Below are 27,154 nucleotides of genomic sequence, written 5' to 3' on the forward strand. Positions count from 1 at the left end.
TTTTTTTCCAATTTATTTTATATATATATATATATATTTTATAATTTATTTTTCCAATTATATGTAATACCAATTTTCAAAATGCATTTTCCAAAATTATAAAATCCAAATTGTTCCCCTCCTTCCCTTCACTCACCTCTGCAGGAGATGTTAAGCAATCTGTTCAAGGTTATAGTTATAGATATACATATACATATACATATGTATATGTATATGTTTCCATTTTCGTCACTATTATGAGAGAATAATCATAGAAAACATAAAAAAACTAAAGTGAAAAATAATATGCTTTTATCTGTATTTTGTTCTTCCTCTAGAAATAGTTCTTCCTCTAGAAATGAATAGTATTCTTTGTCATAAATCCATCAGAGTTGCCCAGGATTAGCATATAGCTGAGAATAGTAACAGTTGATCATCATACAAATTGCTGTTATTATGTACAGTGTTCTCATGATTATGCTTATTTCCTTTCTCCATCAGTTCATGTAGGTCTTTCCAGCTTTTTCTAAAGTCATCTGCTCATCTTTTCTTATAGTACATAGTATTCCATTACAATCATAGTTTATTTAGCCATTCCCTAATTAATGGACATTATCTTAATTTCTAATTCCTTGCCACAACAAAAAGAGATACTATAAATGCCTTTTGTATATAAATGGAGTCTTTTTCTCATTTTTTTTATCTCTTTGGGGTATAGACCTAGTAGTGGTGTTATTGAATTAAAGGGTATTCACAATTTTATAGTCCTTTGGGCAGAGTTCAAAATTGCCCCCAAGAATGATTACATCAGTTCACAACTCCACAAACAGTGCATTTGTGTCCCAATTTTGCCACAGCCCTTCTAATATTTATTATTTTCCTTTCCTGCCATATTGGCCAATCTGATAGTTGTTAGGTGGTATCTCTCTGATATTTTTCTAATTTTGATCTTGGTTCTACCAAACCAATAGTCTGACTGTGTCCAACTGAATTAGGGTTAATTCCCACATCAATAATGGGTCTTTTTCTGTTTGTTAAAATATAACTGATTTCATTAATTTTGGTCTTGTCTGAAGCCCAACTTTTCTAGCACCTAGTAATTCCTTCTTCTGAAGAAAGCATTCATGATGCTGTAGAGGCACAGAGACTGTACAAGTTATTGACACCTCTCTCTCTCCTTATTCCAGAATCATGTATTCTCATATCTTTCTGGCTATTCATACATTTTCCAGCATTGGCACTGAATTCACCAAGTATCAGAGGATATGTTGATCTGACTGAGAAGGTCTTACCAAATTATTTTTAGTATATTTCTAGAAATGTTCTTAGTGATCAATGTTGACACTATATTCTTAATGATTGGTGCTGACACATAAGCTGTAAATATTAAAAAAAAAAAACTACAGTTCTTTGCAAATAGTTATCATTAGTGTGTAATATGAGATGAGAAAATGTCCAATCAACCATTACTTCTTGTTGCCCCTGTGTATACAATGAAATATGTTCTGTCAGTTCATTTTCTCTATCTTTCCTGAAAGTATTCAAGTCATCCATCTATTTAGTTGCAATTACCTTCTTTCTTCTTGCATAACAAGAATGCCATGACTGATATCATTCAGCTCCTGAAATAATATGTCCATTTGTTGTTCACAGGACAATGATCTCACATTTAAAGGAACAAATCAAAATGAAAGGTATTAATGGTCAAAAAACATTGTGACTTAAGCTTATCACATTTTGTTGCCTTTCCTGCCACAGTCAATATAAAATTAGAAAGGGATCACATAAGTTTGAAAACTACTTTGTATTTTTTTCTTTGTTTCATTTGTTGTTATGGCCAAAAATGTATCATCATTGTTAAATTTGCCAATGTTTGTTCTTCATTGGCATGGTCTTTGAAAATCATTACCTTCATACTACAATGAGACATTTGAATAGAACCTTTTGGAAGTTCTCCATTACACAGTTACCAAGGCAATTTTACTAAATTACATGTCTGACTGACTATGTGATTCTATAGAATTCAAATGTTCCCTTTTATGTTTTTCTTTCAATTTAAAAAAAAGTACATACTTAGTAACTACCCCTATGAATGAAAAAAAAACTTTAAATAAAAAATGAATTTTTAAAAGTTATATGCAAAACCAGAAACTCTACATTACAATTTGTTTTAAAATATGTAAATCATATATGTGTGCTAATATAAATATGCTCTGCTTTTTAGTTTCCTTTGGATTAGTTTTATTTTTATACCTTTTTCTCTTGGTATTGTGACTGTTATTTTTAAAAATATAACAATAGTATGTATTATTATTTTCTTTCCTTTTCATCTCTTCATATATTTCTCTAATTTTTTATATTTTGAATATTTGTCATTTCTGATATCTCACTCTATTCAGCCACTTCTCCCAATCATTAAATTTGTGTTATTTCCAGTTATTCTGTCATTACAAACAAACCTTTCAAGAATATTTTCATACAAACATAGCTTTTTACCATCCCAATAATGCACATAAGACCAAATCCTAGTAATGAGAACACTAGGTCCATGATCATAAACAGCTTTACAACTCTTAATGTGTATTTCCATTTTATTTTCTAAAAAACAATGTACTGCTGTTCTGGCAATGTCTCTCCATGTTCTCAGCAGAATTTAATTTGATCAATTTAACATATCTGGTTCTCAGTTAACATACATTATCAGGGCCACATTTAACTAGATTGGTCCTTAGGCAGCAGGCACATGCTGTGGCCAGGATGACATTCTTTCCAAAGCCAAGTCTTTCCAGTTTGGTCATACCCAGTAGAACTTTTGTTCCAATATCACAATCCATCACGAATCTGGGATTACTGCCATAGAATACTGACTGTTAAGGTAAGACTTCTGCAGAATATCTATGCTCTCTAAACCACTGACCCAAAAGAAACTATGTTTGGATTATATGTATGTTCAGGCTTAGATTTACTACTAGCTTCAAGAAGGTATGTGGGGTTTTCTAGATATCTCTCATATTTAACTTATCTAAGGTTCTGTTTATCTCCTTAACTTCTTTCTTAATTATTTATTTCTTGTTAAATTTAAAGTCTTCTGCCATTATTATTTTATTATCCTTTTGTATCTCATTTAGTTTTTCCTTTAAAAAATTGAATGCTCTAACTCTAGGCATATTGATAATGCTTCATTATGTAATCCCCTCCCCAACATAATATAGTTACATTGTTCATCCCTTCCATTTATATGTATTTTAGCCCCAACTCTGCTAGAGATCATGAGTATGATCCCTGCCTTCTCTGGATCATCTGAAGCACAGTATAATTCTGCTATAGTCCCTCTTCTTAACTCTGTGTGTTTCATTTTCAGTGTATTTCTTGTAAACATCACATTGTCAGGTCCTGGTTTTGGATCCTTTCTTCTTCTTTTTTATAAACCCATACCTTCCATCATAGAATTCATTACTGTGTATTGGTTCCAAGGCAAAAGGGTAGTAAGGGCTAAGTGATGGGGGTTAAGTGACTTGCCCAGGGTCACACAGCTGAGAAGTGACTGAGGCCAGATTTGAACCTAGGACCTCCTGTCTCTAGGCCTGGCTCTCAGTCCACTGAGCTACCCAGATGCCCACTTTGATCCTTTCTGATATCCATTTTCTTCCCAGAGATGAATTCATCCCATTTACACTCTAAGTCACAGTTACTAGCTGTGCATTTCATCTATTCCCATTTCTCTTTTCTGTTTGTCCCCTCTTCCTTTTGTTCCACTGTATCCCTCCTCAGATGTCTAATTTCCCTTGATTACTGCTTCTCTAATATACACTTTCCCCCTTATCCTCTCCCCTTCATTATAGTTCCAAATTGACACACTTTCTATAGGTTCCTCCCTTGACCCTTTCCCTTTTAATTCTTATTCTATTCACCTTTCCAAAAATCCCTTCCTTATCCCCATAACTATGCCTTCCTAGCTCCTGATATGAGTTTGACTCTAAAAGTCCCTCCCCTATCTTGTCCTAAGAGTCCCTCCCTCATGTCTTCACCTTACCCTCCTATCTCTTGATAGGTAGTACCCTCTAATTATCTTTTTCTCCCAATCCTTTACTTATCCCTTTCCCCTCCTTTCTCTTAACACACTCTTCCTTCTCTTAGCCCCTCAGTCTGCCAAGGGGACTTGCAACCCTTCCCTTATTCCAGCCCTCTTTCATCCTATTTCTTTGTATGTTAAGACTTTTACCCTTCTGAGTATGTTGTTCTCTTTTTCTCAGGTCTAAGGAAAGCAGGCTTCTAGTGTTACAGACCTCCCACTCTCTCCTCCCCTTCTTAATCCTTCCATTCATTCCTCCTCCATTTGAGATAGTCATTCCACCCTACCTCTTCCTCATCTATTCCACTTCCATTTTATATCATTCCATTACATTCACTTTCAGCTTAAGTCTTCCATATTCCACCTATACATACTCCTTCAAAATACCTAGGTAATGATGCCATCCCCAGGGACCATAGATGACATTTTCTCCTATAAGAATCAAACACTTTGACCTTTTGGGTTGCTTATGTTCAGCCTCTCATCATTATTTTTGTAGTTATTTTTATAGATCAAATTTTCTGCTAAGTTTGGAGTTTTTCCCAGGAATAATTAAAACCCCTTTCATTTGTTACATATTCATTTTTTACCTTTCATAATTATGTTAATCTTTGCTGGATATGTTATTCTTGGTCATAAGTCCAGTTCTTTTGCTCTATGAAATGCTGTGTTCCATGTCCTGTTTTCTTTTAAGATTGTAGATCCTAAGTCTTATATTTTTCTGTCTAGCTCCACAGTATTAATTTTTTTTTCTTGTTACTTATAGCATTTTCTCTATAACCTGGGAGCTACAGAACTTAGCAATGATATTCTTGTATATTTTCATCTTTGGGTCTTATTGAGGTGATGATCAGTAGATACCTTCAATTTCTATTTTGCCCTCTCATTCCATAATTTCTGGGCAGTTTTCTGTGATGATTTCTTGGAGGATAGTGTCTAAACCATTTTTAAAAAATAATTTTTCAGGAGTCTACCTATTTTCATATTGTCTATATCTATTTTCCAGGTAAGTTGTTTTTGTGACAAGATGTTTCATATTCTCTATTAATTCTTTTGATTTTGCTTTCAAATTTCTTACCATTTTAGGAAATCATTAGCTGTCCTTTGCCCAATTCTAGTTCTTTCTACATTATTTTCTTCTATAAGTTTTGGGATCTTTTTTTTTCCATTTGGGTGAGCTTTCTTTTAATTTTTTTATTTTCTTGCATTATTCTTTCCCCCCCCCCCAATTTTTCCTCAACCTCTTTCAATTTGATCTTTAACATCTTTTTAAAGCCCTTCCAAAGGCTCTTTTTGAGCATAATGGTCCTTTATTTATTGCTGGTTTTGAAGTGTTTTTATTTCACAGTCCTCTGAATTTGAGCTAAGATCTCCTCCATCCCCATAATAGTTATCAATAGTTGGGTTCTTTCTCCTTTGCTTGCTCATTTTTATTCATTTATTTATTTTAATTTTAGCAGCCAAGCCAAAAGACTTAATTGCTGACTTTTTACTGGATTCCTACAGTTCTACTATGTTACAATAAATTGCCTCAAATTTGGGGATATTTTTCTGTATGTTTATTTTTTTTTCCTGGATCTTATTCCAGTTTCTATAGTCCAGGGAAGTTTATACTGCTGGTTACCCCCCTCCACCAGTCTGTGATTGACCTCAGGTGCTCCAACCAGAGCCCTCTGGCAGTTCTGCCACTGTAACTATAGCAGACAGTCTGGCTCCATCTGTGGCAGAAGCCAGGGATTCCACTCTCCTGGGACTGACCACAGTTGATGGGGTCCCAGTCCCTCAGCAACCACACTCAGCAATATGGACTCCTTCCTCACTCTTCCTCTCCTACTGCTACAGTCTGGGACAGAGCAGGTATCCAGTTCATGTCTCTCAGACTTCCTTGTTTGTTAGTGATGAATCTTAAGTTCCTGCTTTATGATGTGGTACTCATAAATTTTGTGGTGTCTATTCCTTCAGTCCCCAGCTGTGGATCAGTGAGGGTCTCTGGAGCCAAGATTGTGGCAGATACAGCTGCTACCCAGCTAGAATCCTACTTGGGGATTCAAGCTCCCAGGCTCAAAAAACAGTAAGGTTGCCAAACCTGCCTTGCTGATTTCACTCTGTTCTATTCATATCACCAGGGCCTATAGTGGTAGAACTGAGGCCAGGGAACTCAGAAACCTTCCTCCTTAGTTATCCCTGGTTGTTCAGCTTCGCCTCTAGCAATAATTGCTGCTTTTAGCAATAATTCTGTGGTGTCTTTTTTGGTTATTTGTGGGGGTTATTAAGGGCAAGGAATCTTCACACTCTACTCCACCATTTTCTCACAATGTTTTCACTCTCTATTACTTACAGATCAAATATAAACTCCATTGTTTGACATTTAAAATTATTTTTAACTAGAACTCTCCCTATTTTTTCAGTCTTCTTACACATTTCATGTCTATGCCATCTACAGTTCAATCAGTAGCTGTTAATAACTTCCCCCTAAGATTATTTCTTATTTACATTGTATTATTTTCATAGTCATTTATATATTTTTTCAATATATAGTGATATACATTTATGCATCCTATATATAGTTAAATACAGTAATATATAGTTATCTTCCCTATTAGAATATAAACTCCTGGATTGTGGATATCACACTTTTGCCCCTCCTTTTTTTAGTATTTCTATCCTCCAAATCACTGGTCTATATAGAGTCAAATTACCAACTTGTTTTTTAAGGAGCCAAATTAATTCAATGTTAAAAGAATAAAAATTAGAAAAACATGTAATGAGTAATTAATAGAACTCTAACATGACCTATTTAAAAAGTTGATGCTACAAAAAAAGGAATTGAATAGAGGGAACGATCACTAAGAGTGATTATAATTATTTCACATAAAATTTTAGCTGATATAAATCCATTATTATAAAGAGGAGACCAACATGGTTAAAACTTTTATAGTCAGTAAGTTCTCCAAGTATTTGTCACATAAGATATAGTTTAGAAGAAAAATTTGATTGTAAAATCTTCTGAAGAAGGATGATGCAAGATTCTGGGCAATATCACCTTATAAAGTAATGGAAAATGGTGGAAAGAAAATCTAATTTAAAAAATGCTTGATAAGAAAGCCAACTATGCAATGTCATTTAAAAAATATTTAAAGATAAAAGTGGGAGCAGGATAACAAACAAAAGACTGAAATTATTTGTAAAGATTTTTATAACCAATTATTTGCACCATTAAGGATAATAGAATCACTATATTTAGATGGTGATTAAGTCCAGAATGTATTTCTTGAAACAAAACTGTAGAAAATGAAAATGGAAAAAAAAATATTTGGACTCGACCTCTAAACCTACACATAGAAGAATTCTGTGCTAGAGGTATTTTTTCAATGGTATCAACAACAAGGAAGATAGTAAAAATTTGGCCAAAAATCTGAGGCATTATTATCATAAAAAGTATGACTAAGAAAATCATTACTAACTCAAATAAATCTACTACTTTCCCATACATAAAAAAGTTTTTATGAGAATAATTTACATTTGGCACGTGCTTTAAAGGCATTATTAATGTGAGTTTAGAAAGGAATAAGGCTATTGATGGAACTGTAAACTGATCCAGCCATTTTGGAAAACACTCTGGAATTATGCCCAAAGTGTTGTAAAACTGTTTATACTTTTGACTCAGTAATACCACTACTGGTTTATTTCCTAAGGTGATCAGGGAAAAAGAAAAAGAACCTATATGATCTAAAATATTAATAGCAGTTCTCTTTGTGATGGGAAAGGAATGGAAATTGAAGAGATACCCAAAAATTTGAGAATGGCTAGACAAGTGGCATAGGATTGTGAGGGAATATCATAAGAAATGATGAACAGGTTAATTTTTTTAATGGAAAGACCTATATGAAGTTATGAAGAGTGGAATGAGAAGAACCAAGAGAATATTATATATTAGCAGTAGAAATAGTGTTTGAAAAAAGATTTGTGTATGTCCACGCACAGAAATGGAACAGATAAGTGGAAATAAGCAAGATAATGGGAGGAGAGGAGAGGAGAGGAGGAAATTACCTAGGATTTTAATGTAAGAAATAGATTTTTTTTTAATAAAGGAATAAGGCAGGGTATGGAACATTCCATTTCATAGAAGACTACATTTTTTCAATAACACAAATAACTGCAATATGTAAAGAATAAATTATCTGACTACATGGCTCATTGATCTTAAAGGGTCTGCTACAGCATATCTCTTGACCACATATCAAAATATACTACAATTCCATTAAAGACAGAATGAAAGAGATAACCTTATCAGACAATCTTCTAATCAGTAATGTGTTCTGAAGCATAACTAAATGTGCTTACCACATTGCTGTATAAAGTCCAATTTGAGGAGAATATATAGCATGTCTATCAGATGCTTTCATTTGTGGATGACATTGAGCAGATTATATCAATCACAAGAATATTGTTAAATTTATTAAAGGAAATACCTCAAATGATTTTGGTTTAACTCTAGGCAGAGGAAAGCACAAGTGGATCAAGAATGCATATAATCCAGAGCATTATGTGCAACTAAATATATAACTTCTAGTGTCTATTGATAGTATATATGTGTGTATGTATCTTATATGGCTGTGGCAAATGAAGTTATTTTAAAGACCTCAAATTTCAACCTGAAACAAAGAAAATACTTTTTATTCAGTTTTGTGGTATGGCTCTAAGTCATATAAAGCTATAATTTTCTAAAATAGTAAGACTACAACCACTTTAAGGACAATAGTAGATATATGCAGGCTATAGTACATTAAAAACAAAGAATTATGAGAAATGAGTAGAAAGGATGTCATCAAATAAATGTGTGATTAAAAATAAGAAAATAGATTTGTTATATGGAAAAAGCAATATATAGTTAAAGGATATCCCATGAGCTCACCTAGTGACTTTGCAATATCAAGAGATTATGGAAAGACTTTTTGCAGGAAATTTGTGGGGCAACATGGACAAGTGTCATAAAGATGGGGAATACATACAATATCCCCTACGATATAAACTCTGTTTTTAGAGAAAATTCCTGGCTTGGTGATATCTCACATCCATTTAGATGTTTCTTAATTAATCTATCCATTTTAGGGTGGGTAATTACATTAGAGTTGTCAGATTCAGATTTATATAATTGTTAGATTATAAGATTTATAGCTTAATGGTTACAGAATTTAATAACATCCAGTTTCTCATTACCGATCTTACAGATGAGGAAACTGAGCCACCAAAAGGTTAACTGACTTACCTACTTAATGTAGCTAGTACATATGTGAGGTGAAATTGGAACCCAGTCCTTACACCAACCTCAAATTCAGTGCTCTAGCCACAACTCATGTTTCCTTTTACCTCTTCCATCATGCTGGAAATTATTTTTATCAAGGTCATGTTGAGGAAACAAGTCTCCTCATGTATAATAACCCACTTGTATTTTGGGACAATTTACAATATTGTGATTTATGCCTTTACAAGAACTCTAATTTTCCAAGCCAGTAAGTCAAACCCTGCAATTAAAGTTAATTGTTTTGAATGTTTACACCAGGTGAAAGCCAGAAACAAACCCCTCTACAATAACAAAAAACAGCATGTTCTAGGAATGTCTAAGATGTCCTAAGACTTGGCATTATTTGACTGTGCACTTTAAAAAATGAAATTACAAACACTTGCTGTTAAGCTTATCAAGGCCACAGACTTTTGCTGCTTAAATAAAATTATTTTACAGCAAAACAATTAAGACAAATGTTTAAGAAATATGTTTAAGAGCTACAACAAAAGTATAAATTTTGAAAATTATGAAAAAAGTGCATGTGCTTATTCTTTTTGTTCTCAAAGGAAGAAATGAATGAAATATTAAATGAAAGGACTAACCTCCACTCCAGCCACTCCTTAACTATGTATTCGCTTGTCAATTTAAGTTTCAGTCTCATTCTCATTTTGTTTGATATTTGCAAGAGACATCTTGTGAGAAAGGTAGCATGACATGAGAGAATGAAGTTGCTATGTTGGTATTAATGTCACTAACAAAGAATACTTTTGGCATATTGCATGTATCCTGAGTAAAATCTCTTACATAGTTCTCATTTATAGTTGTATTGCTAAATCTTTAGTCACTGTGGTATTACTTAGTTCGATGCAAGGATATGGGGTCACTGAATCAGCATACTTAATATAATTGCATTCTGACACTTTAATCAAATGAGAATAAGTCTCAGCCGATTTGTTAATCAAAAGTCTTCAAACTAACTGCAAAAAAAAAAAGATGTCTGAAAGTCACTAGATGAACTAAAGTGACATTGTACAGGAAGTATACTTTGGAAACAAGAGATAAGAGCATATAGCAAGTCAGGAGAGAGCAGTTCTAGCCAAACTCCTCAGGAGTTGCTTAAGAGAGCTCACCTAGCCCTTGATTTCCTCTATCCCTCTTCCCTAGAGGAGGACCCTGTGAGCCTTCATAGGTCTGGTGAATTTTGGACTCCCCATGTTCCCATCTGTGACCTAGAACCTCCCACTACTAGGAACTAAGAACAGACTAGAGACGAGAAAAGTAGATTAAAGCTCTACAAGGACCTCATTATGAAATCTAAAGCAAAGTAATGAAGAACTCCATGAGCACCCCATAGAGGGCACAAAAAGACTTCTGGCAATCAAGAGTTGTGAATTATTCCTTTCCCACATGTCAATAATCCTGAGCATTCTTCACCTAGACTCTGTATACTGATGGGAGATTTGTGGAAAGGAAACAAGAACGACAGTTGGTGGAGGAAGGGGCATCTGGGAGTGGCAGTTGGGTCTTGTGACTAGCACTTCCTTCCTGGTGTGGGAGGAGAGAGGAGCTTGTTCAGCCCAGTCTGGTGTTGTGTGCCTCTTCTTGGTCCAGCCCGAATATTTAGGCCCAATCTCTTCTGAAGGTCAGAAATGTTCTTGTTTGCTTTCTGTCTACTGCTAAGATTCTGAATTAGACTAAGCAGGACTGTGATATATATAGAGTAGACAAGAGTGGGAGAAACCCTCCGCCAGCCTCTGGGGCCTGGCCTCAACTCTGAAGCTAAGGAAAAAACTCCAATCCCAACTGGTTATTAAACTTTATATTATTTGAATTCACAGTCAGATAAGTGGACTATCTTTTCTGGTCATAGAGGGAGCTGAACTTCAGTTCAGTCATTCCAGGACAAACAGTCCTTATCGGACTCCTGCTGCTTCCTCTAAGCAGGGGCATCTCTCTCCTTTGCTTCACCAAGCAATATTCCCTCTCTCCCCTCAACTCCTCCATACCCTGCTACAAACCTCCCATTATCCCCAGTTTTCCTATCCTCCCCATCTCTCACATTAAATATTACAGATTGTATAACATACATTTTTGGGAGGAGTAGGGAATGATATTGTTTTATTGTGGTATTTATTTCTTAAACTTGATTATTTCCAATGGAATAATTGATAATAATAATAATCAGTGGGGAAAAACACATTGGTTGGAATTGGTGAACTATAAATTTAGGGGGAAAAAGTCCTTAGCCCCTCAGCACTGCCTCTAGAACCCTAATTTGACATAGTAGCCATATTCTGGACTTGCCAGGGTTACTGTGAGTTAGAACAGTAGTTCTAGAGCCTCTTACTTATTATCTTTGACAATTACAACTCATATGCCTTTAGGCAAATCCCTTAATCTCACCAGATCTGAATTTTCTTATTTTCAAGATAGAGATGATACAATTTGTACATCTTGCCTAATGAGGGTGTTCTAAGGAAGAAGTCAAGTGAATTGTAAAGTGGTATATAAAATGGGTTACTGTTATTATTACCATTGGTATTAAATGCTCTGAATGTTATATGATTTTTCCCCCCAAAAGGTTGAAGATGCTAGAAGGGAAACTGACAAACAAGTGAAATGTGATTGTCATATCTGGCATAGCAGTTATTTTCAACATCACCACCCTTTGGGTTCCTTCATTCAACAATATCTACTGTTCCTCTCCCCTGACCTGACTACTTTTATGAGCAGGGTATTTTGATAGAAGTACTGAAGTCTGAATTGCTACTATTTGTGGCTTCTTCATATTCAACTTTAACCTGCCCTCCTGATATCCTTACTTAGCATATGGCAAAAACATTTTGGTCTATTCCTTCACTAAGTGATACCTAATCAATCAATCAATCAATCAACATTTGTTAAGCATCTACTCTGTGCCAGGTACTGTACTAGGGATACAAGTGGCTAATGAGTCACCAGTACAACTCTAAATGAGCTTTGAGCTTTAGTTTATTTAGGATCCACCAATATGCCTGTCAATTTTATTCTTGATTAACAAAATTAATAATGACATTGAGAGAAAAAAAAAGATGGTCCTAAATATTGCTCTAGCCAGGAAAAAAAATGAAAATAATTATAATAGACTTTTCCTTAAATTTTTAAAGTATTTTTTTAAAAAATCTTAAATCAAAAGCATTTAGATTTGGAAGGTTGCCCAGAGTCTGTCTTAGTCAATACTTATCCAGAAAATCAAATTAAGCTATTTCCTATTCTTCATGCTCATCATTCCATCTCTTGCTTCTATGGCTTTGCCCAGACTGTGCCCCAATGCCCAGGATGTTCTCCCTTTTCACCTCTATCTCTTGATACCCTATCTCCCTGTAAGGATCATCTCAAGTACTCTCTCTTTCAAGAGGTCTTTGCTTATATCCTTATTTGTGTAAGATTAAAATTAATATACAATAATTCCCAAGTATTATATTTTATAAGTTTTATTAATAATCACTTGAAGTAGAGGAAAGTAATAGCCTGAGTAAATATCAGTTTCCCAGACCACAAAAGCAGGAGAAGAGAGAAAGAGAGAGAGAGGAAGAGTTTCCGAAATTTTATCTACAAAACATAAGGACATAATGTGGGAATGAAAGAGGAATTCTGGGAAATGAAGTCCAAGGGTACAAAATTCTAATTACACAATTGTTATGGCCTTCCCAGGTCCTCACTCAGTCATGATATTTAATTTTCCTATAGTGAAATCACTCTAGTAGAATGTAGGTTTCCTTAAGAAGGACTCTCAATTTTGTACTTGTATCTCCAGTGTCTTCTACAGTGTACAACAAAGAGTGAGTGCATAATAAATGCTTGTTGATTGTTAATTAAGGAGTCCTTTTTCTAAGATACACAGCAAGTGGTCATATTGCTTAAAGACCACTTCAGGTGTGTGTGTGTGGGATCTATTCTATGGTCACTTTCTCTTTTGTCTATCTCTAATTGTCCAGAAATCTTTCCCTATATCAACTCTAATATGCTTTGTCATACATTCTACTGATTTTTGCCTACTTCTGAACTCTGAGGCTCAGCAAGACAACTCCCATTCTTTTCTATGGATAGTCTTTTGAATACTTAAAAAAAAATTACATTCTCCCTAAGTCTTCTGTTTTCAGGTTAAACATTTTTAGTTCCATCAAAAAATCAACACATGCCATGAATTTAAGAACTCTTCCTATAGAGTTTTTCCTCCTCTTCAGGTTGCCTAATTTCTCAAAATCCTTTCTAAATTGTTATGTCTAGAGAAAAAGAGCATAGTATCCACTTGGAGACCTTATGGGACATTTACATAGGTTTTTGTTTATTATTTGTCTTTTGAAAGCATCATTAAAATACTCTCTTTGTTTTGAATATGTGAATCTATTTTATCAACTATGCCTACTAGGTGGTGCAATGGCTAGATTGCTGGGCATGGTGGTAGGAAGATACATCTTCCTGAGTTCAAATCTGGTCTCACTAGTCATTTAACCTTGTTGGCCTCAGTTTTATCATATGTAAAATGAGCTGGAGAAGGAAATGGAAAACCACTCCAGTATCTTTACCAAGAAAATCCAAATGGGGTCATGAAGAGTCAACCATGACAGAAATTACTGAACAACAACAAATTTTATCAGCCTTTTTTTAGAGAAGGTCTAGAAATACAGGGATCATGAGTTATTCTTGTCTGTGTTTATCACATCTATAACCATGATTAGCTAGCACAAAGAGCTCAAGAGATATTTGATGAATAGAAGTATTAATATGTTAAAATGACATATAGAAACATGAAAAAAAGTGCATGAAAAGTGATCTCAGTGTGGTAAAATAGATTTTTTGGAAGGATAGTGTCACATATACTGATGTCATTAATATATGAAATGTATTAGTCTTACATTTAAAACATTATTTGAGGGAAAGCTACATATATATGAAGTAAATATTTAATAAAGAATTCTTTGAGCAAAAATATCTGGGGAAAGAGAAGTGAAAAACCTGTTAAAATAATTGTGGCATCAATGGAATAATAGGCATTCAGTATATTACTATATACATAGTTAATATTGTTTATAGGGGGGAAAAGGCAGTTAGAGATAATGTGGGTAATAGGTATCAATCAGATAAGTGCAGTTAAGATGCCTATGTTTGTGTTACAATTATAGTTCAAATTCTGGTCAATGTTAATATCATTCTGGCTAACGTTACATTTTAGAAAAACAAAATCTAAACACATCACCAAATAGAGATATTTGAGGACTCATTTTTTTCTCTGACCTTCAGTTCACTCATTTGTAAAAGGAGGAGTTTAGGAAGGAGACAATTTATGAGTTCTCTTCTGGCTTTAAATCTATTATTCAAAGATTTCACTCTGGCCAGGTTTTTTCTGGCTAGTGTTATCAATTAATAATAATAGGTGATACCTGAAATTTAGCTGTAACAGAATGAAGTAGCCCCAAATAGACCAAAATATGGAAAATTAAAGAGAGCCCTTTGACCACATTTTTAGGGGACAGACCTGGCTTCCCTTCCAGACAGGAGGTCAAACTTTTTATGTAGATAATAATCTGGCAGGAGACAAGGAGGAATTTCAGGAACATCAAAGGGTCAGCGAACTAATATTTGACTTAGTACAGATAAACTGTATCACAACCCCAGGATGGACTCCTTGTCTCCTACCTAAAATTCCTGCATTAAGGTCTGTTTATTGTCAGATAAGAACCTGTATGTGTAACTTGTATCTGGAAAACCTATATAACCTGTTCCCTAATGCTGAACCTGTGCAGTATTCCATTAGGGAATTCTGTCCCAGCTGGTAGATTCTTTATTTCTCTCTTTTATTAATAAATTATGGTTCCAATAATCAATATTCTAGGTGTATGAACTCATTTGTGAAGTGTCCCGCTTCAAGAAAGTTGTCCAGAAGAGAACTAAACTGTACAATTTCATCTAGTGTTTTTATTCAGTTACAGTGGAAAGATAAATCAGCTAAGATATGAAGAACATAACTTCATTTAATTGTGTATTGACAATATAGAAAGGAAATTTAATACATTTTCATTTATAGTGAAGAAACATACTGATATCATAGGAACTTGCCCTCCAGACAATACCCTAAGTAGAGTCTCTTGTCCCAAGAACTAAAATTACCATGTCCTTATTTATGTACTGCCATATGTTATCTCAAGTCTTCAGGTTTCACTGACCTGACCTAGGTCACTGACCAACCAATGTTAAAAAGGAAACATCTGGGACTAAGATTGATGTGTCTTCACTTTTGGTGCCTGATTCTCAAGATCCCCATCCCCAGCCCTTCTATATAAACTAGACTTCTGCAATGCTCAGTACCTCTTGTGTATTGCACTACCATGTGTGTCTCCTCCTTGGAATCTGATCCAGAACTGGACAGAACAATAGGAAACTATGACTGCTGGATTTAAGAGGTCTCAAGTAATCTTTATCTGCTAGTACTTTTTCAAGAAGGCTTTGGCTTAGCAATGTTTAATTGTCAAATAAAACTATCCAAAATGCTATTTGACTTATCCTGCTCCATATCTGATCAATTGAAATACTAATTTTAGGGCTAGCAAAGCTATATTAGAGGCCTTTAAGTCCAAATCTCTCAATTTATAGATAAGGAAACCGAAGTTTCAAAGAATCGATAAGCTAATATTTGAGCCAAAATTCAAACCCGATTCTTCCTGATCCTCACTGTTCTGTTTTACTAAGTCACAAGTCCTAAATACAAATGTCATATCCAAATAGCTGTCATCTATAACAGAGTTTGTATAGAGGTCATGAATTTATGTATTGCTCCCTCCCTTTTTGAAGGCACACAGTGTTAAATCAATGAAGTTTGGCTTCATTGAGGCCCACCTCGGACATATAGAGATGGCAGCAGATGCACTTGTTTTCCCTAATTGCTCTCTTTCTCTCTCTCTTCCTACCTCCCTCTCTCTCTCTCTCTCTCTCTCTCTCTCTCTCTCTCTCTCTCTCTCTCTCTCTCTCTCTCTCTGTCTTCTGTCTTTGTCCTTCCCTCCCTCTCTCTCTGTCTCTCTCTCTCCTTCCTCTCTCTCTCTCTCATACACACACACATATACATTCACTCACTTCAGCACTTGAGGAAAGTAAAATATTATTCATTCACATTACAAACATGTAACTTCCTGGCTTTCTTCATCCCCCTATATCCATGATGGCAAACCTATGAAATGCATGCCAGAGATGGAACACCTAGACCTCTCTGTGTGCATGCAGGCCAAGGACCCAGTGCCCCAAGGATCCAGGGCACCATCCCTACAGCACAGAGTTCCCCAGAGTTCTTAACTAGAAAACAGGAGAAAGGTACAGCTTGGCTGTCCCCTTCTTCTCTCTCTAGGAGGAATTAGTTAGCAGGTCTTTCCAAGTCAGCATTGCTAACAGGACAAGATTGCTCCATCCCATCCAGAATACAACGGCCTCTTAATTACCTTTGGCCTAAGTGAGACCAGTGTCTTTACTATACAAAGTATTTTTAGGATTTGGGGATGTGTCTTTGGAGTTTGTACTTTAAAAATATGTTCAAAACTGTACTACACTAGTGATTTAGGAATAGTTTTATGAACTGGAGAATAGGCTAATAATTAGCCTCTTTGCTGTTCCACAGCTCCTCTCCCCACTTTCTTTCACTAGCAAATGGACTGCTTTAATTTGCATTCTTCTTCCCCTTACCCCTTACTAGCCTGTTCAATTTGCATTCTAAAGGGTGCCTGCCCCAGGGAGAACAGGTGAGCTAGAAGCTCTGGAAAATATAATAGTGTAGCAATCAGCTCTGCATCCAGATTAAAACCTGTCTTCAACCCTAGACCATTAGCTAAAAGGATTAATTTGGAGGATACCCACTTCAGGAAGGCTGGACCTAGATGGAGTGAATGTGTCAGAATGATGTCATTTAACCTGAAAGTGATAGTTTGCTATAAATAAGGGGTTTTCCCATAAACTATTTTGCTTTTTTTTTTCTGGCTGACTTTTTCTTTCTCTCTCAATAAATTGAATTTTATAATTTGAATTTGAATTGAATTGAAATGAATGAAAAATTCATTGTATTTGAATGGTTCATTGAATAGTGGCTAAAGAGGGTATACTTTGAGATTTTCAGGTTCTCATCAATTTCTACTTCACACAGGATGGAGAGGAGCTAGGTTTGAGGGGATCATAGTAGAGTGCTTGCATCATCACCTCTCCCCAAGCCTGACTATATCACCTGACCCACTGCTCAGCAGTTCAATAGGAGTGCTTGCTCCCTCCCCTAGGTGGAGCAAGGGGGGGAAGCAGTTCACTGGGTACTCAGTGGGAGGAGGGGCACAGAATGTGGTCTGGGGGGGGGGGCATGGGCAAAGCAGTTGGTCTCAGGGGTGGGGTAGGGGTGGAGCCTGGCACTCTATCTCTAAAAGGTTCCCTATGGCTGTCAGATATGATCTTTTCCGTCAAGCTCTTCCATATCATGATAGAAATTCCATTTATGTGCTAATATGTAGAATAGTGATAACCACAAAAAGGGGGAAAATAACTATAGCTTTGTCAGGTGTCTTGTTGCTTTAAAAAAGTTTGTATTCTGTTTTCTGGTGAACTACTATTATTATTCAGGCCATAAAGTGTGTTATTAAGTTACTTTGAATACAGTAAGATGTTCCAAAGATAAACACAAAAAAGCATCTAGTTTCATACATTATAAACAAATGTATTATAATATTTTTGCATTAAAAACAAATTTATTTTTAAGTGAGTGGTATATTTACAATATTTCAGAAGCTTTATAGCTTCTTATTTTATTCTTTCAGCACCTAGATTTTATTTATTTATTTTAAAAAACTCTTACTTTCCATCTCATAATCAATACTGTGTATTGGTTCTAAGGCAGAAGAGCAGTAAAGGCTAGGGGGATAGGTAATGGGAGTTAAATGACTTGTCCAGAATCACATAGCAAGGAAATGCCTGAGGCCAGATTTGAACACTCCATCTCTTAGCCTAGTTCTCAATCCACTGAACCACTTAGCTGTCCCATAACATCTAGATTTTTAAAAATTACATTATGTGAAATGTGAATTTAAAAAATTACACTAGAATAGAGAATATAAGTGACTAAATCCATGAAAAATGGAGTTCAATCAAAAATGATAAATAGTAAAATAAAGAAAGGGTGCATTTATCATTTTGAATAAAGAAAATTACTGCTGTCTAGCGATAGATTACATGGCATTTAATCTTGCATTGTGAACTTTCTTCAGAAAGAAGAGGTAAAATAATTTCTTACATTCAAATTATGTACATGACAGAAGAAAAAGGTAATATGAAAAAAGGCATATGTTGGTGCTAGTTCAAATAAGGTCTCATGAGAAAATCATTAATTTTCTGGATTAGGATCTACACTTCAGAAATCTACAAATACTGCATATCAAAACTTGACATTACTGTGGTTTTATTTTGACTGCCTTACTTGGGAAAGTGATAGAAAAACCATCAATGATGCAAATTAAACTTAAAAGTATGGCATAAGTACATTTTTGAATGGTGGAATCCGTTGTTAAACATTTACAAGCATGCCAAATATAACCTACATAAATAAAAACTCTTTGTTTTAGGAGTCTTCAGAAGTTTCTAAGAGTGTAAAGGGATCCTAAGGAAGAAAAAAAAAGTTTGAAATGGCTGACCTAGAGTGACAAGGTGAGGATGGGCAGAGGAAGGGCAGTCAGTGACATACATGGAAACCTAGGGAATAGGCTTTAGAGTAGATGTGAATAGCATACAGAATGTGTGCTAAGAGTTAATCATAAATACCTAAAAGAAACATAGACTCTGGCATTAACTATAAATTAACTAGTCAAGTTCTTCCAAATATAATTTAACAAGGAAAAGCTTTTTGTTATTTAAAAATGACTTTTCAGGACATTTATCAAAAGTATATTGATTGCATCTCAGCTTAAATAGGACATACCTAGTATAAGAATTAAAGGAGTACCAGATATATTGTGAGATGATATCAGCATTGCCTATATCACATGGGTGTAGTAAAGATTAAATTTAACACTCCCTTGATTATAACAATGAAAATACTTAACTCTCCCTTGATTGTGAAGATTAAATTGTAACTCTTGCCTATTTTTAGAACACGGCACTTAAAAGTTAAGTATGGAGATCTACCCATTTTTAGATTTAATCACCAAAGGTGCAAACACCCCATTTTACACATTGAGTGGGGAAGGTCTGTGACCCACATGTGTGATAGTAGATGATGAATCAGAATCTACTGACTGCCTTCTGGGTTGTCCTAAAACAAAGCATCAACTGTGATTGGTAGACGTAAAATTAGGGGAAGACACAGGAAGAGATGGAAAAAGCAGTTTGAAAAGGAGCTGTTACTTCCTGTGAGATTCAGTTCTTCATTTTTTGGAAATGGAGACTGGAGAAATTCTCCATTCTTTGATCTGTTGACTGGACCTGAGACCCTAATCCTTTGAACTGACACATGGTGAGTGAAAAGATGACTTAACTGCTGTATTTTTCTGAAAAAAAACTATCCTCTGGAGAGACCTACTCTCGAGAGACACTTTCTGGGTTCTCAGCTTTGCCTAGGCCAGCTAAAACTAATTCTCCCTGCCCAGAGGGACCCTGTGTAAATTACTTAGTGCTCAGGCTAGATATCTTATCTTATCCTCTCTCTGATTTCTTGCTTCACTCTTTCAACATTTTGTAAATAAATTGTAAATAATATCTCTTTGGAATTAACTAAATTCCTGGCAATCACACTCTTAAATAAACAAGTCCAACTCTTTAAAAATTGACTCCTTTCCCCCCTTACAATGTTGTGAGAGAAGTCCTTTTGTAAACTAGAAAACATTATATTTATATGAATTATTATTATTATTTCTGCTTAGTATCCTGGTACATAGTAGGTGCTTAATAAGAGTTTATTGATTGATTGGCTTTTGAGTAACTGAAAAGATGCAAGAAAGTCATCTGTTTCTGCTGAGGCATGATTTCCTTACTTGTCAAGGAACTTTTACTCAACTTTTTCTGGATATGGGGGCAGCTTCAGGGCATCTTTTCCTATTTGTCCAAACAATATTAGGTCTTAAAGACATTAGCCTCACTAAAAGTGTTTATTAAACTCATGACTACACAGGCCATTTTCTCAAGCACTGTATAAAATAATAGAGATATTCTAAATAGTTCTACTAGTTTTTAAGAGAGGTGACTAAAGCTTTTTATACTCTGTATATCTCTAGGTTTTCTGCTGATTGTATCCTTGAAGATAATAGGGAGCTCAAAGTGATGCAAAGTATAACTTCTCATCTGCTTAGCTGGGCAAACTATGTAGGCCACCTGTCACTAAGATTCCCTGTGCATTAACTTCTGATTAGCTGCTGGGAGCAATTGAAATTGCTGATGATTAACTACAGAAGTGGGTTTGGCTTGGGATTTGCTTAACTGAGCAATCTCTATTCTGAATCTTTCTCCAAACCAATCAAGACCCAGTTGAGGCCTTTTAACAACATGCATTTAACTATGGATTTCTGCATAGATGACACCAAGCCATTCTTGACATTGATTTTAAGTTCTGCCATATACTTCCCTAGCAGAAATGTGTTTCTTCCATGACAAAGTTCAAGGGTGGCTTAAGCTGTCTGGGAATAATGGCAATCTACAGATTTAAATTTTACCTTCTCTTATTTTTCTTGAAGGAGATAGTAATAGAATATTAAAACTATAAGATCAGTGTGACCAACCCCCTTATTTGACACATCATTAGAAAATGGAAGACCAGAGAGGGAAGTGTCTTGACCAAGGTCAGACAAGTAGTAAGTTACAGATCTAGAATTTTTACCTGGGTCATCCTCTGACTCCAAAGCCTAATTATACTTTACATAATAGCATATTGTCTTCCTCTCAAAACTGTTTGTGATCTACTTTATCATGCTTCTCAAAGGTTCAATCTTTGATTATCTGTAAGGTACTCTGTATATTTTAATACTGATGAATTCCCACTTCATGTTAAATAGATGTACTACAACAAGTCTGACTATTCAAGTGAAAAATAATTGCAGAGACAAACACAAATCATTCACAAAAATGCAAAAAATTCTCTGAACTTTTAGGTGGAGTGTCTTAAAATGGGCATCAATGATCTGTTCAAATCAACTCAACAATTATTATAAGCATGTTTTGAAACATTTTTCATTATTTGGTATATGCTTTGTACTTACCAGTGTTATATTCCTTATTAGAACGTAAGCTTCTTGAGAAGATGGAATACTTTTGCCACTTTGTGTACCTCATTGCTTAGGACAGGGTCTGATGCATAGCAGGCATTTAATTAATACTTATAGGTTGACTGATATAGCATGCTTTGTAGATATTTATTTGCATGCTATCTCCCCAATGGATTGTAAATTCCTTGAGGGAAAGGACATAGCCCATTGACTGAAACATTGTAAGCGCTTAATCAATGTCTACTGATGGCTTGTTTAATCTTTATCTTTGTATCCCCAAGACCTAGAATCATGTCCGACATATATTAAAATGTAAAAAAAATTAAATTAAATTAAAATTTTTTGTTGAATTGAATGACCACTATTGTATGATCCTATTGTTAGTTAGTATTGTTAGAGAATACAAATATAAATAAGTTTGGGTCCAACTCTTCAAAATACTTTCCCATATATGTGTGTGTGTGCGAGCACGTGCATGTGTGTGTTAAAATAAAAATTGGTAGAAAAAAATGGCAACTTTGTCTGGAGTCTAAGCTAAATGAAGTTGAAGGAGGGAGTAGTAGGAGATGAGCCTAAAATGGGAAGCTGAATACAAAGCACAAATGATATAGACCACCAATTGCCCATTTTTCAGTTGGAGAATGGCTTGATTTTTTGTACAATTGGTTTAGCTCTTTATAAATTTGAGTAATTAGACCTTTTGTCAGAGGTTTTTGTAAAGAACATTGTTTACCAATTTGTTACTTCCCTTCTAATTTTGGATGCATTAGTTTTGTTTGTACAAAAACTTTTTAATTTGATGTAATCAAAACTACTGATTTTACATTTTGTTATTTTTTTTCTAGCACTTGCTTGGTTTTAAAGTCTTTCCTTTCCCATAGATCTGACAAGTATACTATTCTGTCTTCGCCTAATTTGCTTATACTTTCCTTCTTTATATTCAGGTCATTCACCCATTCTGAGTTTATCTTGGTGTAGGGTATGAGATGTTGATCCAAACCTAATCTCTCCCATACTGTCTTCCAATTTTCCCAGCAGTTTTTATCAAAGAGTGGGTTTTGTTCCCAAAAATTAGGATCTTTGGGCTTATCATAGACTGTTTTGCTGAGGTCATTTACTCCAAGTCTATTCCACTGATCCTCCTTACTGTCCCTTAGACAGTACCAAGTTGTTTTGATGAGCACTGCTTTATAGTATAGTTTGAGATCTGGGACAGCAAGTTCTCCTTTGCATTTTTTTATCATGATTTCCCTGGATATCCTTGATCATTTGTTCTTCCAAATGAATTTTGTTATGCTTTTTTCTAATTCAGTAAAAAAGTTTTTTGGTAGTCCAATGGGAAAGGCACTAAATAAGTAAATTAATTTGGGTAGGATTGTCATTTTTATTATGTTAGCTCATCCCACCCATGAGCAATCCATGTTTTTCCAATTCTTTAGATCTAGTTTTAATTTTGTGGAGAGTGTTTTGTAGTTGTGTTCATATAGTTCCTGTGTTTGTCTCAGCAGATAGATTACTAAGTATTTTATATTTGTCTAGGGTGATTTTGAACGGGAATTCTCTTTTTAATTCTTGCTGCTGAAATGGGTTGGTGTAGTAGTCTCTCGGTAACTGAGGATGACGATTGACTTTGTGCGTTTTTGTGCACAAAGACACTTGTGCATGAAGATTTAAGTGGAAAAGTCGATGCTAGCAGCTACTAGGAGCCACAAGTGAGAGCTGGATGTTAGGTGAGGGTCAGAGGCTGGAGAGCTGCCCTAGGAGGGCACGACAAGCCCTCCATAACAAAGATATTACTCCTCCCTGAGCACCCCATACACCCCTGAAATGGGTTGGAGATATATAGAAATGCTGATGACTTATGTGGGTTTATTTAGTATCCTGCAACTTTGCTAAAGTTGTTGATTATTTCAATTAACTTTTTGGTTGTTTCTGTAGGATTCTTTAAGTAGACCATCATATCATCTGCAAAGAGTGATGGCTTGGTCTCCTCATTGACAATTTTAATACCTTCTATTTCTTTTTCTTCTCTAATTGCTACAGCTAGTGTTTCTAATACAGTGTTAAATAATAGAGGTGATAATGGGCATCCTTGTTTCACTCCTGATCTTATTGGGAAGGTTCTAGTTTATTCCCATTGCAGATGATGTTTACTGATGCTTTTATATATATATATATATGTATATATATATACATATATATATATATATATACTCTTTATTAATTTTAGGAAAGGCCCTTCTATTCCTATACTTTCTAGTGTTTTCAATAGGAATGGGTGTTGTATTTTATCAAAGGCTTTTTCTGTATCAATTGAGATAATCATGTGATTTTTGTCGGTTTGCTTGTTAATGTCAATTATGTGGATGGTTTTCCTAATACTGAACCATCCTTGGATTCCTAGTATGAATCCTACCTGGTCATAGTGAATAATCCTTGTGATGACTTGCTGAAGTCTTTTTGCTAGTATCCTATTTAAGATTCTTTAATCTATATTCAATAGGGAGATTGGTCTATAGTTTTCTTTCTCTGTTTTTGACCTGCCTGGCTTTGGGATCAGTACCATATTAGTGTCGTAAAATGAATTTGGTATCCAGTTTCCTTTTCCTTCCTCTTACTTGAATAAACCCCTTGTTCCAACCATTCAAGGAGTGAGTTATTTATTAGATATATCAGGAAACTTACTCAGAACTGATTCCCAGTTTGTCACCAATGAAGAGATCAACTGAAGTGGGAGGAAGAAGGTAGGAGAGAGACAAAGGGAGGAGGGAGGCAGATCTAATTCCTCATTACCATAATCCATAAAGGAACAACCACCTAATACATTTGGAGGTAATTTTCTCTTTCACTATTTGACTTTATCTCTCCATTTCTAAAATGAGCTGAAGAAGAAAAGGTGAAACCACTTCAATATTTGTGACAAGAAAACCCCAAATGGAGTCACAAAGAGTCAGATAGGACTGAAATGACTGAATAACAATCATGACTCAACTGACTTCTCAACCTGGATCTTCCCTTATCATGTTGGGGCTTCTCACTGTCATCTTTCTAACATTCCTACTCAATTGGTGAATTCCTCCATTTCAGTAATTGACCCAAACAGATCATATTTCATTCCCCTCATGACTGTGATTCTGACTCTAAGGTCTTTTCTGCCATGCCTTCAACCAGGAATCCTTTATTCCCCTGCATTTCTTTGTGTTGTTTTTTCTCAGTAGAATGTCAGCTCATTGAGATCAGGGACTATCTTTCTTTTTAGTCTGCTTGTAACTTCAGAGATCAGCACAGTGCCAAACACATAGTAAGTGTTTAATAACCACTTGTTATTTATTTAACTATCTACTAGGATCCTTCAAGTATTGCCTCTGATTCATAGTAGCTGTGTGACACTGAGCAAGCCATTTGACTTCTGGTAACAAGAAAACACTGCAAAAATAGAGTTTATTTTTCATTTGCTTGCTCTTAAATATTTTATTATTTATTTATTTTTAACATTCAACATTTTTTCAAGTTCTAAATTCTCTTCCTCCCTCCTGTATTTCCCCCACCCAATAAGAAAGTAAGCAATATGATATCCATTGTACATGTGAAGTCATTCAAACATATTTCTATGTAATTCATATCACTACAGATGCAATAAAAGAAAGTGAGGAAATTATATTTCAATTTGAACTCAAAGTTCACCAATAACCTCTGGAGGTAGATTTTTCATCATGACTTCTTTGGATTTGCCTTGGATCACTGTAACGATCAGAGTTACCAAGTCTTTCACAATTGGTCATCATTACATATTGCTGCACTTGTGTACTATGATCTCCTCGTTCTGCTCATTTTACTTTATATAAAATCATATCAGTTTTGCCATGCTTAGTTTTTCTTGAAACCTTCCCCCTTGTCATTTCTTTTAGCACTCCACCACAAACATAAGCCATAACTTGCTTGGCTATTCCCCAACTGAGAGGTTTCTCTTCAATTTCTAATTCTTTGTCACCATAAAAAAAATTGATATGAAGATTTTTGTATATATGAGCCTTTTTTCCTTTTTCTTTGCTCTGTAGACATTGTGGTATTGCTAAGTCAAAGGGTATGCATAATTTTCATAGCTCCTTTGGGTACAGTTTAAAATTGTTCTCCAGAATGATTGGATTAGTTCTTAACTCTATACACAGTTTATTAGTGTAACTATTTCTCTTCATTCCTTCCAACATTTATCATTTATTATTATAGATGTGAAGTGTTACAACCAAATTATTTTCATTTTCTTTTCTCTAATCAATAATTATTTAGAGCATTTTAAAAATATATAACTAAACATAGCTTAGATTTCTTCTGGAAATCACTTATTCATATCCTTTGACCATTTATCTAATGGGGAATAGCTTTTATTTTTGTAAATTTGACTCAGTTCTATATTCAGTATATAGTTGAGACAGAAGGTCTTTATCAGAAAAAACTTGCTGTTAGATTTTTTGATATTATTTAATTGTTTATGGTGGTATTATCGTTGTTTGACAGTCATTTCTAGCTATGCCTGACTCTTAATGATTCCATTTAGGGTTTTTTGGCTAAGACAATGGAGTGGTTTGCCATTTACTTTTCTAGCTCATTTTATAGATGAGGAAACTGAGGAAAACAGGGTTAAGTGACTTGTACTGAATCATACAACTAGTATATATTTAGGGGCCAGATTCGAACTCAGGAAGATGAGTCTTCCCAACTCTAGCTTTGGCACCCTATCCACTGTGCCATCTGGCTGACCCTTGTCTGTACTATCTTTTAGTAAAATATAATTTCCCTGATTCTCCGTTTTAATTAGGTTTATTTGAGCTTTTGTTTTTTCTGAGATCATGATTGATACCCCTGCATTTTTTACTTCAGCTGAAGCATAATAGATTCTACTTCCAGGACCTTATTTTAACTGTGTGTGTGTGTGTGTGTGTGTGTGTGTGTGTGTGTGTGTGTGTGTGTGTGTGTGTGTGTTTCATTTCAACTATGACTTTTATAAACACAATTTTTAGATGAGATAATTTTCCTCATTTTTCCTTTCTCTTCTTTCTTTCCCCCCTTCTCCCAGTGCATCCTTCTTTCTCACATCTAAAGGTGGATTTCTTCATGTGAATTTTGTTAATGAAAATATTATTTCAGTTCCTTCCTATCCCTTTGCACTGTACTATGCTCTAAATATACAATGGAGGGGGGTAGTTCCTGCCTTGAAGAAGCTTAAATTTAGGGATTAAATAATTACAAAGCCTATGAAAATACTATTGGATTTGGAAATTTGGAAATCACCAATGATTAAGACTTCAACTATAAAAATAAGAAAAGAATTACTAAAATTCAAGTTGAAATTAAATAGCATTAATATGTAGCAGAATTAAGTACTCATATATGTTTTTGATGATCCTAATTAAATATCATACAGTACTTTCTTTTACCTTCCAATAAAATGCAGGATGCTTAAAGTATACATGACTTCCATTGAAATTCTCATAGTTTCTAAATGTTCAATAAATATTGACTTATGATTCTCATTAGTTAACTACTTATACTAGATACTACTAATAAATT

General features: G+C 34.8%; 1 protein-coding gene across 4 annotated transcripts in view; it reads right to left on the minus strand.

Moving 5' to 3' along the window:
• DHRSX (dehydrogenase/reductase X-linked) overlaps positions 1 to 27,154 on the minus strand; it is a 541,162-nt gene that overhangs the window by 117,180 nt on the left and 396,828 nt on the right. The gene's annotated exons all lie outside the window — the stretch shown is intronic.

This window comes from Monodelphis domestica, chromosome 8, assembly GCF_027887165.1.
Source record: "Monodelphis domestica isolate mMonDom1 chromosome 8, mMonDom1.pri, whole genome shotgun sequence".
NCBI lineage: Eukaryota > Metazoa > Chordata > Mammalia > Didelphimorphia > Didelphidae > Monodelphis > Monodelphis domestica.